The 19,217-nt window shown below is 31.7% G+C and overlaps 1 protein-coding gene and 3 non-coding genes across 4 annotated transcripts in view; 3 read left to right on the forward strand and 1 right to left on the reverse strand.

The window, feature by feature from the left end:
- LOC132723617 (pappalysin-2-like) overlaps nt 1-19,217 on the forward strand; it is a 42,314-nt gene that overhangs the window by 22,634 nt on the left and 463 nt on the right.
- Trnap-cgg (transfer RNA proline (anticodon CGG)) lies at nt 104-175 on the forward strand. The gene has a single exon. It is a non-coding gene; the product is annotated as a tRNA-Pro (tRNA).
- Nucleotides 1,935-2,006, forward strand: Trnap-ugg (transfer RNA proline (anticodon UGG)). The gene has a single exon. It is a non-coding gene; the product is annotated as a tRNA-Pro (tRNA).
- Nucleotides 10,382-10,453, reverse strand: Trnap-ugg (transfer RNA proline (anticodon UGG)). The gene has a single exon. It is a non-coding gene; the product is annotated as a tRNA-Pro (tRNA).

Raw genomic sequence — 19,217 nt, forward strand, 5'->3', positions numbered from 1 at the left:
AGTTATCATACAAAACATTAAAGAATCATGATGCAATAATTTCATATATTATCCAATTTGTGTAAATTGGTTTTAATAGACTGTCTTTAATGTAAACTGTCATGGCTCGTTGGTCTAGGGGTATGATTCTCGCTTCGGGTGCGAGAGGTCCCGGGTTCAATTCCCGGACGAGCCCATTACTTTTACAACATGACAATGACAATACTTTTTAAGAAATAAGTGTTTCTTTACTATAAAAACACATTATTTTAAGAGAAATCACGGGTTCGATCAACGTTACCGTCCTTTTTTTAATAAAAACTAAAAACAAAACGCCAAATCTACGTTTCATTTTGACCTAATGTATTGTAGGCCTACCATCTATGCACAAGGCCGCTGGTTCAAATCCCGAAAGAGTCCATTAATTTTACAACAAGCCTATATCAGAAGAAAGATATATATTTAAGGAATAAGTTACCGGTATCTCCAAATTATTATCACAACGTTAAGTATTAAAGTGTAAAACGTATCACCAAATCCACGTATTTAATGGACCTTAGTCTACAAAAAAGGCAGAGGGGCATCAAGTGTAATCCGTAAATCATCGTCTGTTAAAGCTGGGAAGTCACCATAACATCTTTACCCTGAATATGAGAATTAAAATTTCGAAAAGAAATAAAATTTCCTTGTAACAAAATTGCTCTCTAAGAAACAACGTATAAAATTCATTCCTATAAATATCATATATACATATTTATTTATTTATCATTCATTTAACGTACACCATAATCATATAAAATATTTTCATTCCCCAAATCACACAGCTTTTAAAATAGAATAGCTGTAAACACAGTTACAGATACAGTACACGATTTCGAAATTTATAACCACTGGTTATTCAAATATACTAAATACATTTGGTATAATAACCATTATGGATTGGAAATAATGAACTTTCAAATTTAGTTGAATTAATGTGCGAAGTGGTGGGCTCTCTCAACGCTGAATGACTACCACAATTTTGCTCCCACTAGCGGAGGCTATTTTAACATACATTTCTAATTAGAAAATTATATTTCCCTCAATCTACTAAGTCACATTCAACACATTCAACGAATAAAAACACAACTCAGTCTTACTTTCAATTTCAAATTGTAATTTGTAACCGAAGCACTTGGGTAACCGATGGAACAACAATTCATATTTTATATCACACAATAATGTATATGTACTACTTTAAAGAAAACACTTTGACGCCATTTTACAAACCTACAAATGCATATCTGTTAACACTCTACCTATGAATGAAATAGAGGATATTGAATGAGTGTAAGTTCAATACTGAATTTATTGCACGAGTTGAATAAAATTATATTATGCGAGCCTCTGGCGAGCATAATATTATTTAATTCAACGAGTGCAATAAATTCAGTAATGAACTTACACGAATTTAATATTCTATTTATCACATACTCAAAATAAAGACAGTTTAAAGTGAAATAAGAGTCATTTTTCATTGACGCGCCTATAGTATAACGCTAACATTTAGCGCGTCTTTACACTATGTTTGTTAACGCTAATGACGTCACGTCAAAATATATGCACGGCCGTGCAATACCATATTTACGGAGTCGCAAAATCGGCATGGGTGTGTGATAAACATATTTTATTTATAATTATGTACTTTCTATTTTTGAAAAAGAAATAAAAAATTTAACGATGTAAACCGGTCGGTAGAATGAATGAATGAATGAACTTACACAAACTGAAATACTGCACGAAAATATCGTGCACTCATGTCACGCTTTACTAAATATCCTGACGATGACTACGATACCTTAAGGGAAAATAATTTTCTTCTAATTCGTTCCTCAAACGAAAGAAATTATATATATAAATGTTGATATCGAAGCCGTGTTGACGATGTCAACATACTCCAGACATTAATTTTATGCGGCTCGTTGGTCTAGGGGTATGATTCTCGCTTTGGGTGCGAGAGGTCCCGGGTTCAAATCCCGGACGAGCCCTGTTTGCTTATTAATCTTAAATTTTATTATTAGGAGAAATCCACTTCTCGTTTTACTTGATAATATTAAGACATTTTTTTCTATTAACTCATATGGTTACAACTACAAGAAATGTGTATATTGTATTGTATTGTATTGTATTGTATCAGTAAATGAGATGAATAAAATGATCAGCGGTTAAAAATGTAATGTCATTTGCTCCAAAGATTCAAAAAGAACCTTTTCACTCAGTTATTGCTATTAGCTTCTGTAAAATGTGCGGGAAAAGAATCCGGGTTCTCTCGCACCCGAAGTGAGAATCAAATTCCTAGACCAACGAGCCATTAATGCCACAGACACCAACTATTTAGTATTGAACTCTTGCACCCAAATCCCTAAACCAACGAGCTATGAATATAACATTAAACAGTAATTAAACAGTAATTAAAACCAAGTCACACATAAAAAATTTTTTGTAGTAAACAGCTATGTATTTAATGACCGTACTTTGTAGACAGTAAAATTATTGATGATATTTTTGATTAAAATGATTACAGAATACCTAAAATTAAAGAATTGTGTCAGTATATTTTATTGAAAGCGGGTGTGTATACGTGAAATTATCACCGAACATCTAGTAAAATAACAACGGATAACGTACACTATTCATGAATATTAAATTGCATAGAGATTCTATGATGAAATGGTTATAAAAACGACATAAGTTAAAAACTGTCTTTGAATTCTAATGAAATATTTCATAGACATAGCTTTGTTTTGCTATACTTATTTATTTATTATCCTCCATAATACATGAAGATTTGAACGACAATTACACAACCAGTTTTTAAATAACTACAGACAAAACAAGTATACAAATGTGATATATACATTACAAGACAGAATATAGAAAAACAAATGCAAGTAATCTATAAAATGTATACATTGGACAGCACAATTATATGATTTGCCCCTAACTGAAAAGTATAGCACTGAGTAAGAATTAAGACGGGAAAAAATGCTTGTATATGATTTAGACTTCCCTCTAACCCTAGTACGAAAACGAAACACTAGGAAATAGAGAGCAGGGAAACAAATCTACAAGTTTTATTTCAATGACATTTTTATGAAAACCTAGACCAGTTCACTAGATAATCTAAATGTCATTTTCATAAAGAATATAAACGGTTACTGTTTAATTCACTATTGTAATAATCCAAGTTACACTGATTGAACAATTCATTAAAAAAAATATTTTTAAGCAACGCTAAACGGAAAGTTCTGATGTTTGAAATGAATTATTTAACAAAATGATTTTTAATTCCTATAACTACTTAATTAATGGTAAATATCATTCATTTTAAACTTAAATCTGCTATGCTACTGCTATAAATGGAGTATGAAACAACTGTATAATACAGTCAAAATCGATACACTTTTGCAATTATGAATACATACAGTAAATTTGCAATTAAATGTAAAAGATATGTGCGAATATAATTTTCATGTACATGTATAAATGCAAATTAAATATGCATAATTTATGATTATTTCTCTTATTCATTCACAAAGTTCAGCTTTGTTCCAGTAGACATAACATCGATACTTATAAAATAAAAACAATACTTTCAAAAGAATTGTGCTATTTTCTGATTAATGGACTTTGTACATTTTGAACATACACTTAGTCATCCAAAAGTTTGAAAATTTCGTATCGTTATTCTGGATGGCCAAGCTAAGGCACCTGACACACTGCTCCCTAGGCTCACGGCCTATCAAGTCCGAAAACAAGTCCATGCCAAGGCGGTCCACATACTTTCAATTAATAAATTGTTTTCAGAACAGTTCAGCAGCAAATGCGTTGTCATATCGTCCGTTAACACCGAACACTTTGAACACGTTCGAATATATTCATTTGAACAGAGAGTTCCAATGGCAGAAACTAAAACGGAACATATATTCAAAAGAGTTTGGTTACATTTTGCTATCTGCCACAGTACATTTGGCTCATTCACTTTTATCATAGCTCTTAAAAGGTCGCCATGATCACTTGTCATTAGCCTTTTATATCGATTAAGTTTTTCAGTATCAATTATATGTTTTGTAAGTGTACGTTTCCAAGCGATTTTCGATGGAAAGGATCCCGTATCTTTGTATGTATGTAATACATCGCATAGTTGATACTTTTGTAGAAGTCTATAGATATCAGGCAAAAATCCACGGAATGGAGTATTAAATTGCAGAAATCGAACTAGTCTGTTGTTGAAAATATCTTTTGCTAAATAATTGTTTGATAGATGACATAGTTGTCCCAAAAATTGCAACTTTCTGTAGTCTATTAATGATTCAATGGACACCATATCAATGGAGCTTAGTACGTAGTCTGTGAGTGTATTTGTCTTCAATGACTGTATGTTTTTTATACAAAATCTGTGAGATCGTTCAAGCAGTTGTAAATCTGTTGTAGAAATAACATCCCACAACTCACAGCCATAAAGACTTTTGGGAATAACCACACTATTGTAGATTTTCTTGGACGATATAGGATTTAAGTTATCTGGATGGACACCACTATTGCAGATGCTCAGAAACGTTCCTCTCAACTTCCTACAAGCTTCTTCAATGCACCTTTTTGTGTTTAAGTATGAGTCGCTTATAATGCCGAGATGAGCATATTGATTCTGCTCAGCAATTGTGTTTGATCCCAGTTTGAATGTTTTACTAATATTATCCCTGTTGTTATCATTGTATACTACTACAGAGCACTTTCCAGGATTATATTGGTATCGCCATTTGTTAGCGTATGTGTTACAGATGTTCAACATTTCATTTAAACCGCTCACTGAGTACGACATCAGCATCATGTCGTCTGCTACGGTTGGTGAGCCTATATCAAAATTGTAAATGCACATTCCAAGCCCACTGTCTTGTAACTGTCGTATAAGGTCATTAATGTACAATAAGTAAAATACGGGAGAACTCTTCCCGCCTTGACGAGTGCCTTGCTCAACGTTGAACCAACTTGAAGAAAGTCCTTGGAATTTCACACAACTTTGCATATCTGTATACATTGCTTGAATAGCTTTGAAAGACGTATTGTCAATGTTACATTCATGTCTCAGTTTATACAGCAAACCAGAATGCCATACTGTATCAAATGCTTTGCGACCGTCCAGGTAACATACGTAGACTGAAGATCCAAGTTCTCGCGAATAGTGGATACTTTCACGGACAATGAATGAAGTCATCAAACACCCTAAACCTTCCTGAAAGCCTCCTTGCTGTTTGTTTATGCATGATAATATTTCGTGTTTGCATCGATTCATAACAATAGTTTCAAACAATTTAAGAACAACAGATGTGAGAGTAATCGCGCGATAATTATCTGGTTGATCTTTACGTTTATTACCTCCCTTGTGTAATGTTACTATCACACCGCGCTTTAAAGATACTGGGACATAACTCTTCCGAAGCATTTGAGTAAAAAGATTGGCAAGTACAGGTGAAATAATAGTCCTTGCATGTATAAAATGTTCATATTGCAAATTATCAACCCCGCCTGCTTTACATTTCGGAACACTAAGTATTGCATCGCTGACATCTTCAGGAAGTACAACGACGGTCGTGTCATGCTGAACATTGTCGAGAGTAGACGCCTCACGCTCCACTCTGTTGAACAATTCATTATCAAATTGAACACTTTCTGTCGAAGAATACAGATTTTCGAAATACTTTCTCCATCCATCAGTAATTTCACTCCGGTCTCTAACAACACGACCGTCAAAGTTAATACCAGCACAAAGATTCGATTGTTTATTTTTGCGTCTACACTTAACTTGTCTCCAAAAACGATCAGAATCAAGCTCTGCCGTACGATCCATTTCTTCATTTAAGAAACGCAAATATTTAAATGTCACATTTCTATGTAATCTACGGAATTTCTTCTTAGCACATTTATAGGTTGTATAAGCTTGGTGACCACCACCCCGTGGACGACCCTCTCGGCACCATATTGCACGAAGTTCCGACATTGTTTTATGGGCAGAAGATAGTTCGTCGTTCCAATATGGCTTCAAAAATGTCACATATCTTTTTCTAGGAAATACGCTCATAGCACAGTTATTCACTTTTGTGACAATAGTTTCATAGGCATGGTCAATTCCTGCCGTGTCAAGGTCACAGTGTGTCAGATGACATAGGTCGTCATCACTCATTAGCAACATATTATATTGATAAATCAAATCATCGTCAACTTTTTTCCAGTTCACTGTTTTATCAGATTCAGCAACATTTAAATTTTCATTTGATAAATTAACTGGAAATGTAAACTTTGTTAAGACAGGCCTATGTGTTGAGACATTAAGACAATGGTCATCAATAATCTGACAACCAGTTACACAATCTAAAATATCAGTGGGTACACACACGTGATCAATTAAAGTACGGCTCTTATCATCATACGAAACATATGAGTACATGGGTCCTCTGCACATAGGTAATACATTAACAACACTTAAACTTGTATCAGAAATAAATTTGAACATTAATTTATCACGTGTACTACCGTTTTCCAGGTACTGGGCGTTATAATCGCCCATGAAGACTACAGCACCATGCATTGAATATGTATTCCAAATATCATAAAGTTTATCGATATAATCCCTATAACTTGCAATCGAATGGTTAGAACATGGCAAATAGAGTTGAAAAATAAATATGTACTGGCCAGGCAATAATTGTATTTGAACACCACAGATACGGTCATCATCACAATTCAATGGAACAATAAGATGATCTAATCGTTTATGGTAACATATACCTACACCACCTTTGCCTATTCTGCGTGAACTTGGTACATATAAATCTTTGTCACATATGATATGAAACTTATAGTTTGATATAAGGGTGTCAACGAAGTGCATATTTTGTGGAGTCAGAAAATGTTCAGATATACCACATATATCCACTTTATATTTTATCAGTGCATCGCATAAGTACGACGAACTTGACATTAGACCTGAAACATTCCAACACATTACATTTAAATTCATGATAATAAGTAATAGAATTTGCAACATAACTGAAAGAGATTTTAGAACAAGTTTCATAGCAAATTGAGAAATGAAATCAGTTGTATGAAGACTATGTGCTATGGTCTATCGGTAATCCGTAAATCGGTTCGTGTCAGTCATTGTGCTGTTTGTTGTCATGATATCTGCTGAAGAGTTTATATTACTGAAACGAGGCGGTAAGGAATACTCGCTACGTTGCGTCAATCTATTATTATGACTCAGTTTGTCACGTGATTTCCATAATTTGCACACAATTCCACGTGGCCAAAATCATTCTTGCAAAGGATATGATGCATAATCATCGTCTCTTACACAGAGACGCACTATCACCTTTCTCGGGGATCTACGAGTCGGGAATATGCTAACAGACGCCACACTGACACCTTTATCACTCACAAATTGCGTAATTGCATTTGCCGGCACGGGAAATTATCATTAAACCCATTTTCCGGGTTTTCCCCCAAATTTTGGGAAGGGGAAAAAATTTCAAAAAAGTTTTGCGGTTTTTTTTCCTTTGGTTTACCCTTATTTTCGTCTTTTCTTTTTTTAAACCCCCAATGTCTATGTAAATGGAAATTTGGGAATTAGGGAAACATTTTAAAAATTTCAAATTTTTTTTCTTTTTTGATTGGGATTTTACATCTACATTTAGAGAAGCTAGAAATAAAAACGAATTCGTTTTTACTCTTTTTTTGGATAAACATTTGGAAAATTTGATGAAAAATCGTAATTTCTTTAGGGTTCCCTTTTAAAAAAAAAAAAAATTTTATAGTTTAAAAAAAAAGTTTGGGCTTTTTCCGGAATTTTAACCCGGGGCCTTTTCGCACCCCCAAAACGAAAAATAAACCCCCAACCCAAAGAGCCATGGATATTAGATACAAAGACAATCTATTTAAAATCTGCAGTACAAACTTATCATAAAAGAAGAGAAGAAAACAATACATTGTCGTATTATGTTTCCAGCAGTTCAAAAAAATGTAGTTTGCAATGTGTAAAAGTTGGGCTCGTCCGGGAGTTGAACTTTGCTATCATTGAAATAGTAGGAGAATCTCTGGGTCTGGAAGCATGTATAAGAGTATGGAAACGTTAGATCCGCTTCAGCAAAAATAAATTTCAAGTTAAAATGAAAATAATTATGTAAATTGTTGAGGTGAGATAATTTCATTTAAAAACTTTCTAATAAAACAAATTTGTTAATATATAGAGGATATTCAAGTTTTTTTTCTATAAATACAGAATATATTTTCATCGAGTGGGATGACAATTTTCATAGCATACCCGTAAATAAATCAAGTGTAAATGGACTTCTTCACTCTATCATTTTAAAACATTTGCAATTAAAATTAAAGGGCCATAAATTTACATTCCTTTTTTCAAAGTGAAACATAAATTAAGAAACGTTTTTTAAATTTTTAATTCACCGGGGTTTAAAATTTTTAAATTTTTAAACGAAAATATAAATTTAAATTTGAAAAAAGACCCGGGTTTGTTTCCCGGGGTTTGAATCGGGGGCCTGGCGAAACCCAAAGGGGGGAATCATACCCTTTGGGGCCAACGACCGGGCCCCAAAATTTTTGTTCGATTTGGGGTATTAACTTGGGAAAAAGGGGAACTTTTTGAATTTTGGGAAAAAAAAATTTTTCAAAGTAAAAATTTTAAAGGGGATAACATTCCCCAGGGGCAACGAACCCTGGGGTATTTTTTTTAAAAACATTTTTATTTAAAGCCCATTCAATCAATTGGGTTTAATTTTGTGTTAATTTTAATTATTATTTATTGCACCGTTTATGAACTTTTAAATTTTTAAAAATTTCTTTAAACCCAAAAAAAAAGGGGAAAAAAAAAAAGAAAAGGGCTTTGTCCGGGATTTTTAACCTTTGGCCCCGGCACCAACGCCAGAATATACCCAAAACAAAGAGCCGCAAGTTAAAATGGGGGTTAAAAACGGGTTAAAAATTTTTGATTAAAAACCGGGAATTTTTAAAATTTAAAAAAAAAAAATTTAAAAGAAATAAAAAATCTTTTCCCCACTTCACCATACCCAAGGGGTATGTTGGGCTTTCCCCTTTAATTTTAAATAGACCCCAAGGGTTCTGGGCGATGCCCTTCAGATTTGGGGTATTTTAAAAATTTTTCAATTTAAAAATGGGATTTTAAAAAATGTTTTAACCCGTGTTTTAAACGATTCCATTTTTAAAAATTCCCCGGAAATATAAACTAAAAATAAGATCTTTAAATTAATATTGAATTATTTATATTTTTTAAAAATTTTAAAGGAAACTTTTGGTTTTTTTTTCCGGTATTTCTGTGGGGATGTTTACGAATGAAAAAAGGTCAATTTGGCCCCCTTTCCCTTTTGCGAGCCCGTGATTACTTGTTTTTGAAAAATGGCTTGGGAAAAAAAAGGTTTGGGTCGGGCCGGGAAATTTAAACCCGGGGCCCCTCGCACCCGAAAGCGGGGAATCAAAACCCCTAACCCAACGAGGGCCCTGAATTAAAACCCTTAAATTTTTTTACAAAACCCATTTTTAAATTAAAATTTACCCCATATTGGTTAATATTATAAAACATTGCATCCAAAGTTATTTTATAATTTTTTTTAAATTTTTGCCCGTACAAATCAAATAAAAAATAAAAAAATTTCAGTCATTTTTATTTTTACTTTCCAGTTTCAAAAAAGGGTTTAAAGTTTTGGGGTTTTTCCGGGATTTTAAAACCCGTGGGGCCTTTTCGCACCCTAAGCGAGAATCATACCCCTAGACCAACGAGCCGTACACATTTAAGCAAAATGTAACAATGCCCTAACATTTAAACATTATTTTGATTAAACGAATTGAAATAGTTGAAGAATTTCTTGGTTTGGAAAAATGTACATGTATTAGAGCATGGAAACGTTAGATCCATTTCAGATAAAATAAATTTCAAGTTCAAATGAAAATGTAAATCTTTCACATGTAAATTGTATTTGTAAGAATATTTCATTTAAAACTTTCTAATAAATCCGTTTCTGACAAACTTGTTAATATATAGAGGATATTCTTTTTTTTTCTATATACAGAATTTATTTTCATCGAGTTGGATAAAATATGATAATTTTCTTAACATACCCGTAAATTAATGTAAATAAACTATCAAATTTAAAAGGCTTTCTTCACTCTCTTATTTAATACGTCTGCAATTATAACATGCCCATAATTGACATACTGTTTATTTCTTTCAAGGGAAACTTAAAAAAGTAACGTAATAGTTTGTGTACTGCACCATGTTAAATTTCACAATTTATCGAATAATAAATAATGAGAGAAAATAAAACAACAAAAGAAAGGGCTCGTCCGGGATTTGAACCCGGGACCTCTCGCACCCAAAGCGAGAATCATACCCCTAGACCAACGAGCCGCACATATACACTTCAGATTTGAGTATATGGAAACATTTGATCCATTTCAGATGAAATAAATTTAAAAGTTTTACTGAAAATGGTAAACTATGAATTGGCATCTTTGACATGTAAATTGGAAAGGTGATAATCATATCCTTAGACCAACGAACCATGTATATTTCTTTAAAGGCATTCTATTAAAACCGATTCACATAAATTGGTTGACATACGGGGAATTTACAAGTTCATATATTTGCATCATGATAAACTTTACACTTTAAATAACTTTATCGAATTAAATGAGAGAAAAACAAAAGACAGGGCTCGTTCCCGGGATTCGAACCCGGGACCTTCTCGCACCCAAAAAGCGAGAATAAATTACCCCTAGCCAACGAGCCGCATATATATAACATTAGAAACATAAAATCATATAAGATCAATTTTAGATTAAAAACAAATTTTCAAAAGATTTGGGAAGAAAATATACCAGGAAATAAGCGTCTTTTTAACCACATTCACCATGACAATGATATGTTGACTTTCCCCCTTAATTAAACTAACGAAAAATTTTTTGTTGATTTTCCCCTTTTTTGAATTTTGGGGTGAAAATTATCAAAAAAAAATAATGGATTTGACAAAAAAGTTTTTCAGTGTTTTAAAAAAATTTCCACCCTAAAATATTCCCAAATAGATAACTTAAAAATAAAAAACTTTAAATTTTTATTTTACATTAATATTTGTTTAAAATTTTAAAGGGAAATTTTTCGGTTTTAATCCGTATTCGGCAAACGATTGTTTCAATAATAAAGGTTGGGAAATTGGGGATATTTTTACATTTTTTCCTTTTTAAATTTTATTGTTTAAATTTTGGAAACCCCGGTTTCTCTTAATTTTTTTTGTTTGATATTGACTTGTGTTTTTAAAAAATTTTTGGGGTCGTCCGGGAATTTTAACCCGGGGGCCTTCCCCACCCCCAAGCGAGAAAACATACCCCCAACCCCAAAGAGCCATGGATATTTGATACAAAACAATCTTTTTTTAAAACCAATTCCCCCACCCAAAATTTGGTTTAAAATTTTGAATTTATTGCATCAAAGATTTTTTTAAAGTATTGAATTTATAACTTTTAAGAGAAGAAGGGAAAAAACAAACATTGGTATTATGTTTCCGGCAGTTTTTTAAAAGTTTTGGTTCAAAGTTTTAAAAGTTTGGGTCGTCCCCGGGTTTGCACAGGGACCCCTCGCACCCCAAGCCGGGGAATTTATACTTCCTTAAAAAAACCAACGGGGTCCTTTCATTTTTTTTATTAAATTTTTAACAAATAACCAAACTTTAAAAAATTGGTTTTTTTAAAATAAAGCTTTCTTTTCAAACCCAATTTTAAAAAAGTTGGAAGAATCTTTTCTTAAACCCTGAAGCGAATTTCTCGAACTTTAAAAAAAAGGGGGAAAAATTTGGGAAACTTCCCTAAAAATTTTTCATTCTTATCAATAAATAATTTAGAGAAAAAAAAAAGGGGTTGGGGGGGAAATTTTAAAACCCGGGGCCCCTCCACCCAAAAAACGGAATCAATTTCCCCAGACCAAAGAGCCGCAAAATGAATATTGTTAAGATTTAAAGGGAAAAGGGGAAAGTAAAAATTGAATTTTCAAAATTCCAAATTTTTCCCTTTTTCTATTTTTTAATTAAAGGTAAACGGGGGACTTTACAAGCTCAACTAGACCAAAAATAAAATTTCAGAAAAGTCAATGACCTTTTTTCGGGCATTTAAAATCCCGAATAAGGGTTTACCCTTAAAAAGAAAGGGTTGGGGTTTATTTGTTATCACCGGGTTTTTTGAATCCACCTCCCTAAGCTCAATTGGTTTATTTTGGGCTTGAGGGGGGAAAAAAAACAACAAAAGTTATAGTTTTAAATTTTTTGATAAAAAACGGTAAAGGAAAAAAAATAAGATTCAAAAACAAAGTGGGCAAAAAGAATTTAACTATAAAAAAGTTTTCCTTGAAAAGACCAAGTTGGGGGAAAAACCGAATAAAATTTTGAAAAATTTTTGATAAAAATTTTGAATCAATCCCCCCCCAACCCCGCTTAAGGGTTTTTTTAAAATTTGTGTTTAAGAAAAGTAATAAAGTTAGTAAACCCTTTTTTTTAGATTTTAAAAAACACCCGTGCCCTTCATAAAACGTGAAAAAAAGTAATTTGGGGTCCGAACCCCGTATTGAACCCCGGAAACTGTGGCACCCAAAACTTTCGGCACCAAAAAGTTTAGAACCGGCGAAAAACCCTTTTAAAAAAAAATTTAAAGACATTAGAAAAAAATGGTTTTAAAATATGAAAATTCATCAAAATTTTTCTTAAAAATGCATGAAAACATTCCCGAAAAAACCCGGTCGGGTTCCTTTATATATATAATTTTTTCTTTTATAATTTTCCCACTCCGTGGGTTTTGGCCCCTTTTGCTTTTTTGCCCGTTTTTTTTGGTTTTCCCCCTTGGGGCCCCCTTGCCGGTGTTTAGTGTTGCTGGGTTTGTTGGGGGTGGTTTTTGAAGCACCCTTTCTTGTTTTTTCCCCATTTTTCAAAATATTAAAAAACTATTTAAAACCGATAAATAACCAAACAACATTTCCATTTTTTTGTAATTTGTCAGTTAAAAAAAATTAACCCAAAAATGCAAATTTTGCGCTTTGTCCCGGGAAAAAACACCCCTGTTTAAAAATACACAAAATTTTTTTTTTGAAAAGAAAGCAAAAGGGCAGGGCTCGTCCGGGAAATTTGAACGGGGACCTTTTGCACCCCAAAGGGAAATCAATTTCCCCTAGGGCAACGAGCCGAAAATAAATTTTAACCCTTTTTGAATTTGAGTATATTTTAAAAATTTTTCCCTGTAAAATTTTTAAGGTTGTAATCATACCCCTTATACCCAAAAAACATAAAAAATTTTTTCTTAAAACGGGTTTTTACAAATTGGTTAATAATATATGAAATTATTGCGTCATGATAATTATTTTCGTATAATGACTAACATAGTTCTGCTATACAAACTCATGATAAAGAAAAAACTAGACATTGTCATATTTTGCTTCCGTCAGTTTAAAAAAGAAGTTTACCAACTGTAAAAGTAGGGCTCGTCCGGGATTTGAATTCGGTATGGTGACTTTCCCCGTAATGAACTAGACGAAAATTGCCATTGATACCCCTTTGCTTTTTCTTTCTTTGATTTGATTTAAACATATTTTATTGCCAAAAATAAGACATATACATACATGTAGACAGTTACAATACAATGACATGACCTATTTGGCAAAAGGGTTGACCCACAAGTTCTCTCAACATTAGCAACGGGTCTTCCCTTGAATGCCAATTTAAAATTTCAATAAAACCTTTTTTACAAAAATGGGCTATCAAATTAGAAGGGGGGGAACAAAACTCAACACCCTATTTTAGTATTTGGGTTTAAAAAAGATTTTAGGGAAGGAAAGAAAAATAAAAAATAAAACTTGGGTGGGGGAAAAAAGTTTTTTGCTTTGGAAAAAAGGTTTTAAATTTAAGATTAAAACTGATTTTTTATATATTTGGGGTTTCGGAATTTTTTGGAAATTTTTTTAAAAAAATTTTTACCCTTTTTGCCCAATTTAACAAACAAAAAACCAAAAAACCATAGAAATTTTTCGGGAAAATTGAAATTATAGAAAAAAAATTTTTTTGAAAAGGGGAAAAAGGGAAAAAATATTTATTTGTTTTTAAAAAAAACCCTTGAAAAAATAAAATTTAAAATTTATTTTTTTGGGAAAAATTTGCCCTGGTTTTTTTTTTTTTAAATCCAAAACGGTTTTCTTAACCTTTTTAAATTGGGGAAAGGCTGAAACCAAGTTTCAAAATTAATTTTTAAAAAAATTATTTTTTCCCCAAAAACAACTTTTTTTCTGTTTTCAAAACCAAAATTTAAATTTGGGGAAAATTTTAAAAAGGGTAAACATTTCCTTTTAAATTCGGTTTAAACAAAATCAAATTTTTCATTTATATTTTCAAAAGGTTTTTGGGGCAAAAATTTTTTAAAAACTCCCTTTAAAACCATTTTGAAAAAAGGGGCGATAATTGTTTCAAAAAAAAGGGTTTAAAAATAAAAAAATTTCCCAAACTGGAATTTTTTATTGCTCAAACACACCTGTTTGGAAATTTTGGATCCGGGAATTATTATTTTTTAAAAAAAATGGGCGTTAAGGGCCCGAAAATTATAATTTTATTTTTTTATTCCGAAAAAAAACCAAACCAAGTTTTAAAAATTTTTTTTTAAGGCCCCAATTTTAAAATTCAAAAAACCCCCTTTTGGGATAAAATTTTAAAATTTTTCGAATTTTTTAAAAAAGAACTTTTTTTAAGGAAATAAGAAACTGAAACCGGTTAAAAAATAAAAAAAATTTTAGGCCAAAAAAAATTGGGGCCGGTTTGTTTTTCCCGTTATTTATTTTGGGTTCTCGGGTTTTACAAAAAATTTTTGTTAAATTTTTTTGTCAAAAGTGTATTTTTTATTATTTTTAAATTTCAAATTTTTTAAAATAAAAAGTGGAAATTTTATAAAGCATAATTTAACACACACTATTCGGTTTCTCTATTGTTCAATTAGGGAAAAAATTTGCGGGTCGTTGTTAGGAATTTAAAAAAATTTACATCATTAAAATTATTCCCTGAAATAATATAACCTAAAACTTAGTTTCTATATTAAAATACTGACAGTATCAAATATTGTTAAAATTTAAAAGACTGTTCGTGTTTTTAAAACAGGGGAATCTTCTGGTGCTGCGATGGTTCCAACAAAACGTTTCAAAATTTGGTGAAATTTTTTTTTACAATTATAACTTCAACATATCATGTTTTATGTTTTGGGAAATCGTGATTTCTTTTTTTACTTGTATTGATTATTGGCCTGTCTTAAAAAGAATTTGGGGTCTTTCCGGGAATTGAAACCCGGGGACCTTCTCGCCTCCGAAGCGGAGAATCATACCCTAGGACCAACGAGCCATGGATATTTTTGATTTACAAAGACAATCTTTTTAAAAAACCAAATCACAAAAATTGGGGGAATATCTTAAAAAATTTTTGCACATGATTTTTAAAAATTAATTTTGGGGAACTTAATAATTTGCAATTTCAAACCCCCTTTAAAAAAAAAATATTTAAACCCGTGTCTATTTTTTCTAAAGGGAGTTTAAAGAAAGGGAAAATTTGGGCTTTGTCCGGGGTTTGGGAAACCCGGGGCCTCTCCACCCCAAAACGGAATTTTATACCCTAGCCAACGAGCATGCAAATATAAGTGAAAATTCCCCAAACCCCCATCAATCATAATAAAGATTTTAAAAGGAGGAAAATTGAATGATAACAAAGGGCGTTTGGGGGACTTTTAACCCCAGTCTTTGTGAAAAAGGGACCTTCGAAAATGTAAAAATTAGTCAAAGGGTTTAAAACTAAAATGGGTTTTTTTTAAAAAATTTAAAAGGGAAAAGGGGTTTTTGGAAAAAATTTTTTTTACAAAAGTTGAATTCAACATTTTTAAACCGGGGGCCAGGGTTTAAATTTTTTTAATATAAGGTTTTTAAACCGGGGGGGTCTCGGGTTTAATTTTTTGTGGGTCGGGCTCGTCATGTTTACTCGCATTGAATTTTTTTGATATTTTTGTACGGGGGCATTGTTCAACCCTTTCTTTTAAAAATTAAAATTTAACCCCTATTTTTAAATTTAATGTTCTTCAAATTTTGGGCCCTTTTTTTAGAAAAAAAGGGTTTTTTTAAATTGGGGAAAACGGGAAAAAAAAATCATTTTGGGTTTAAAAAAAATATATCTTAAAAAACAAATATTGATATAGTTAAAGAGTGTAATAGTATGAATAATTTAACATGAATAATAATATTTGTTATATGTTTTTTAAAACAATTTTAAGTTTTAAAGGGCCTTTTTAACTAAAGGTCATTAAATTTTAAAAAAAAATAAATTCCCATTAAAAAGTTTTTTTAAACGCTGTTTTAAAAATTGGATTTAAATTTTTCAAGATTAAAAAACCCTTTACTAAAAATGTTTTTAAAGGGGGAATTTTGTTTTTGCATGTTTCCGGAAAAAAATTTATATTTGCACATGTATAATTAAAAATTCGGGAATTAACAAAAAAAAAAAAATTAAAATCAAAAGTCCCATCTTGAAATCTTACGGGAATTTTTTATTACATTTTAACCCATGGAAAAGTCCTTTAAAATGTTAAACACTGAATTTAAATTTAAAATGAAAACAAATTAAGTGAAAAATTTACAGGTTACTAAATAAAAAGCGCTAAGATAAATTTATGATTAAAATTTTTTAGTTCTTTCCCAAAGTGGCTCGTTGGGTTTGGGGGATGATATCGCTTTTGGTTTCGAGAGGGCCCGGGGTTTAAATCCCGGGGACGAGCCCCTTTAATTTTTTTTCTCAATTTTAAAAAAAATTATTTTCATTATTTTAATTGGGCTGATAAAAAAGTTTTAAAACCCCGGGAAAAAATCATTTTCTTTCTTTTTAAGGATTTTAGAAAAGATACATATAATTTTATTTTTTTGTTGTGTTTTTTTTTTTTTGGGGGGGGTACTCCTTTTTTGGGGAAAATTATTGTTTCCCAAACATTGACCTGGCCCCCTTTGTTTGAAACCCCTTTTCGGTAATTTTCCCTAAAAGTTTTCTTCCCATTTTAAAATCGATTTCGAGTGTATTTTTAAACCCGTTGTTAAAAAGGTTAAGTTATAAAAAACCCCCTTAGCCCCAAATCGTTAAGGGCTTTCACTTTAAACAATTTTAGACGTACACTCGTAGGTTAATCCTGGTTCTGCCACTTCTATATTTTTTTTTAAACTTATTTTAAAATTGCCATTTCTCTCTTAACTCACGTGCAAAACGTTTTTGATTTTTGTGTGTGTATTCTATGTGTAGTAATTTTAATTTTGTATTGAAACGCGCTGTCCTTTTTAGTAATTAAAGATAATGTAATGAAATAAAAAATAAAATTGTATAAAAAACACTTCTTAAAAGGTATCCTAAAAACCAGATGTAGTATAACGATTTCAAATTAATTCTTGTATGTAAATTTCAGAATAAAATAAAAAAAAAATACTTGTCCTCATATCGTGGTGTTGGTAAGGTATCGAACCAGAGAACTTCAGATCAGAAGTCAGGCATCTATATCAATACACCACAACTCATTGACGTGTGAAGTTAATAAAGATATCGATGTATTCGTTAGATACCACTGTTTATCACCTAACCTTTACGGAAATTAATGAAGTGCCAGGTCAATATTGTTGGACAATACCGATGTTTACCTACCGGCTCCTTTGTTAAAAGCGGTCTAGTAAATCACTTACCGACCGGTTAACAGGTCTGCAAATAGATACCGACCGGTTATTGTTCTATTGTTCTCTATACAATAGAAAATATGTGAAGTCGAGAAACTCGTGCATTACAGTATACAATAGTCACCGTAAAATATCGCTATATTGTGGGGGAGGGGGGATAATGACCACTTTGAATAGGAAAAGGGTCGATATATATTTTAAAGATTAATCGAAATAAATTAGCGCATACGGCTGTAAGTACCCTCATAACTTATATTCCAGATTATTTGCGAGAAAAACGAACTGGCTACTGTTCTGGCGTTGAAGTTTTGTGTTTCGCCGATATTAATGAGTATAACAACGCACATTAAGCCTTTCTTTAAAGTTTGCTTTTCGGTATACCTAACATATTTGCCGAACTATATAGCTTCATAAGATACTAGTTTTCGGTATTTATTTCTACAACTATGTCTGAATTTGCACAATCCTGCATTATTTTAACAATTCTGCATTATAGGATATATACGAAGATTATATTATTGGTGCATATCGAATCAAAGTCAACTTCTGCATCTTTCTTTCCCAAAATATTACTGTCAGTGAGAGTATAGTTCATCTTAAGTATAAGACCGTTTTTATCATTTTTTCCCAGTTATTTTTACATTACAATTTGGATTTTGTATACCAGTACCAAGAATACGACTTGCGCTTCCATTCTAGACCGCGTGCTTACATGCTGTCTTATAACGGTTTATGCTAATTAAGAATACACGGAAAGAAAATTCTTCCAAACATGGATGAAATTCTAAGAACATTTAAAATCAGCCATCACAAAAAACAACAACAACAAAACCCAACTTACATAACGGTGTAACTACATGTATTACTAATATTTATTCATAGAACCCCGTTGAAAACATCGTATATTTTAATTATATAAGAAATAGCCTGATCATCTATTTACCATGAAATTTATTATATATAAAGATAAAGTGTTCCGTTTTTATGATTAGAAAACATTTTTATCTTCCTCAGTATTTGTTTATATTATTAATATGTTATGTATTCATATATCAAAATAATGATCTTACCTTTCCCTACTCGACAAGTTCTGTTTTCATTTTCTGTGACTCAACTCAACAAGTACATTACCTAATGAAACACCACGAAAATCACGAGAATATTCAAATAACACCTGATTTGTGAACGAATGAATTACAAGAGCGTAGCGGATGGTATCTTTGCTTGGCTTTGGAATGCTTTCTTAAACATGATAAAGTACATAAGTAATATGTTTCTTGTGAGTAATATTAATAAATACTGAGCTAAAAACTGATGTATGGATAGAAAAACAAAAGAGCATGTAGGTAAGATAGTTACCGCACTCGGAATAGGTCTGCATAGTATTTACAGACCCGGTGGCCTTTTAAAA

This window comes from Ruditapes philippinarum, unplaced genomic scaffold (assembly GCF_026571515.1).
Source record: "Ruditapes philippinarum isolate M1 unplaced genomic scaffold, ASM2657151v2 ctg2465_1_1_1_1, whole genome shotgun sequence".
Lineage (NCBI taxonomy): Eukaryota > Metazoa > Mollusca > Bivalvia > Venerida > Veneridae > Ruditapes > Ruditapes philippinarum.